Genomic DNA, 2,929 nt, shown 5'->3' with positions numbered 1-2,929 from the left:
AGAACCCACCACCTTAGGTGTATGTGGCTGGCGCCTTAGCCGCTTGAGCCAGAGGCGCCAAGCCAATGGCTTCATTTTTCATCACACTGGCTTGCTTCAGACAGCAAAGCTATTTTGGAACTAATTCTCACCATTCAAAAGGTGGTTAAAAGGCACTCACACATAGCCGTCCATAACTTTGAAAGACAGAAAAAGGTCTCTTTATTACTCTAACCTAAAAGGGGTAAAATGAAACTTCAATGTTTATCTATTTGCAAAGTATCTCATTCATTCTACCTAGAATGATAATTAAGACAATGAAGGATATTTAATGCACTTACCCACCCAGGAAAAAAAAGCCCCTAACTACTTTTAGAGGTACTAGAAATATATACCAATCAGGTCCAGTAGCCTGTCAAAGCAGTTAAAACATGACAACCAATGTCGTTCTCAGAACAATATACTGCTGAGGGGAGAAGCCCAATTTTCTATAGACCATTCCCCAAAAGACCGTACCTCAGTCGCTGACAAGCCACACATCCACTTGCCACTTAATAAAATCAATAACTTAAGAAACAAAGGTTCCTCATATTTGCGGTTAAGATCAGTGTTCCTACCACCTATAATTTGGATAGTCTTGAAGAGAATATTATTAAAGAGTCCCCAAGAACTTGATTGATCCCCACATTGATCTTTACTAAATACACTAATGCTCAGTCCAATCCTCAGCAAATAAGTCACTTTGATAGTTTGCTTACAGGACAAAGAAGAGGTTTTGTGTTGTGAGAAACAACAACATAGAGGTAAATCGACAGGAAAAGGGGGACATAATTAGCAACAGTCTAATGACATTAGTAGACTATTGCTAATCATACCATAGTGCCTATTCCCCTAAACTTCTCAAAGAAAAACAAAGTTCTCCACAAAAACAGACTTTATTGTTAAGATTCGGTCCTCCAACCATGAGCTCTGGTAGAAACGGTAGCATCTACCTTCCCTAGCTGGCCTGGGCTACGGACTGCTCAGAAGCAAGGAGAATAACCAATTTAACCCTGCCTCGCAGTGCTTTGCAAAGAAAGAGGAAAGTAGTGCCCTCCTACAATATCGTCAGGGAAACTGAAGCCCTGAATCATAATGGAGAGAAAAAACCCAGAACGCAAAAGCGAGGTAAGAAGGACTCAGCTACCGTCTTCTATCGGGGGGGCCTTCTAGCCCCAATCTGCCCCGACCACGCCCACAACAGCACGAGAGCGCGCACGCCACCCCCGTCGCGCGGCCCCTCTGTGCGGCCGCGAGCACGTCGCCGTTCTTGTCGTCGTAAGCGCGAACGCTCCTGCTGGCCTTGGGGGCGGGTCTGTAAAGGAAAGTGCCAAAGCCGTTGAGGTAAGTAGCCGAGAGCTTAAGGACCTTTGGGAGTTTAGTGGAAAGACAGCTGACCCCTGGGAGCCTACCTGCAGGGACTAGGAAAATGGAGAAGGTAGGAGGAGACACAAGAGACCGCAGCAACAGGCCTGTAAAAAGAAAGTTGCTCAGGCCGCGCCGGCGTAAGTGCGCATGCGAACTGAGAGATCGCGCCTGCGCAGTGGAACGGCGCTAATGGCGTCGCTTCCTTGGGGCTGAGTCCAGTGAGAAGCGTGATTTGCACTTGGCTCCAGAGCTACAGTGTTCTGGCCCCTCCCCTTTCCAGCCCCTTTCTCTTCCTCCCACCCCCGCCTAGGTTTTAGCTGCAGTTTGTATTTGATTTAGATTGTAATCCAGCTGTTTTTAAATGGAAAATTTGTTGACGATGGAATTTAACGATAGCGTGTTATAATTTGCCCGTGTACTGGGGTAGGAACTTCCTTCAGCGTCCATGTTTTTGATAATACTTTTTTTTAAAAAGGGCTCTTTTTAAGAAAATAGGCATGCGGCTCTGCACTTGTGGCTCAAGCGGCTAAGGCGCCAGCCACATACACCTAGGCTGGCGGGTTCGAATCCAGCCTAGACCCGCCAAACAACAATGACGGCTGCAACCAAAAAATAGCCGGGCGTTGTGGCGGGCGCCTGTGGTCCCAGCTACTAGGGAGGCAGAGGCAGGAGACTCGCTTGAGCCCAGGAGTTGGAGGTTGCTGTGAGCTGTGAAGCCACGGCACGCTACCCAGGGTGACAGCTTGAAGCTCTGTCTCAAAAAAAAAAAAAAAAAGGAAAGAAAGAAAAGAAAGTAGGCACGTATCTTCCAGAAAGAAGTTTACGAATGCACAGTTATCCCAGTCTTACATGAAGTAAATGTTTAATTATCTTATCAGTGCGGACAAGTCATCTGTGTCCTCAAAATATTCTTGCTCTCCTATGAGGATCTCTACTGCCAATAGCCCCAGCTTCCCTTATAGGACCAAGTCCCAGGATACTTCATCACCAACATTTATTCAACAAAATTTTACTGACCAATGGGACTGGCAATCTAGTGGGAGGTAAGAATTGTGTAAAAAGATCGGCCCACTGAGAAGGGAAAAGAAAACCATAATGAGCCAACCCTCTTGACACCACTCTTGTCTGTCTTCTTTATAAACTTGCTGAGCTGCTAGCCCTGTGTTCTGTTTTTTGTTCCTCATTCCTTCATCCCAGAAACTATATGATCCACGTTCTGTGGTAGGCCTTGAGGTATAAAGACAATTCCCTCCCCCTTTCCAAGATCACAGGATTCTCCCTAAAATCATGAACCTTAAAATGAAAGTGTGAAGTGCATAATGGAGCACACTGTCCCTCTTCCTAAGCAGACTTTTTCCCTCTAAGAACTTGTCTTTGTGTTGGATGGGAAAAATAGTAAGTATGAAAAAGTGGGATCTGCATAGGAAAAAAGATTTAAGAGTAACTATCCATTAATGATTTTTGGATAGGCAAGACTGTTTACTAAGCCTGCAAATTGTCCCAAATGCATTACACATATTAAATAATTTAATCTTTGTAACAT

The 2,929-nt window shown here is 45.0% G+C and overlaps 2 protein-coding genes across 3 annotated transcripts in view; one reads left to right on the top strand and one right to left on the bottom strand.

The window, feature by feature from the left end:
- The window catches only part of ASCC1 (activating signal cointegrator 1 complex subunit 1), a 135,391-nt gene extending 133,525 nt beyond the window's left edge, over positions 1-1,866 (bottom strand). The window contains exon 1 of the mRNA XM_012801401.2: positions 1,431-1,866. The gene's annotated coding sequence lies outside the window, so the exon portion shown is untranslated. The remainder of the gene's footprint in view (positions 1-1,430) is intronic.
- The window catches only part of ANAPC16 (anaphase promoting complex subunit 16), a 20,991-nt gene continuing 19,315 nt past the window's right edge, over positions 1,254-2,929 (top strand). Inside the window, exon 1 of one of the 2 annotated variants that reach the window (XM_003783579.2) lies at positions 1,254-1,362. The gene's annotated coding sequence lies outside the window, so the exon portion shown is untranslated. The remainder of the gene's footprint in view (positions 1,363-2,929) is intronic. The other variant, XM_023509537.1, reaches the window with a different exon arrangement.

The sequence above is a fragment of the Otolemur garnettii genome, unplaced genomic scaffold (genome assembly GCF_000181295.1).
Source record: "Otolemur garnettii isolate 467f Iridium unplaced genomic scaffold, OtoGar3 scaffold00008, whole genome shotgun sequence".
In the NCBI taxonomy this organism is placed as follows: Eukaryota; Metazoa; Chordata; class Mammalia; order Primates; family Galagidae; genus Otolemur; species Otolemur garnettii.
The sequence above is the reverse complement of the archived record's forward strand: the minus strand, read 5'-3'. Positions and strand labels throughout refer to the sequence as shown.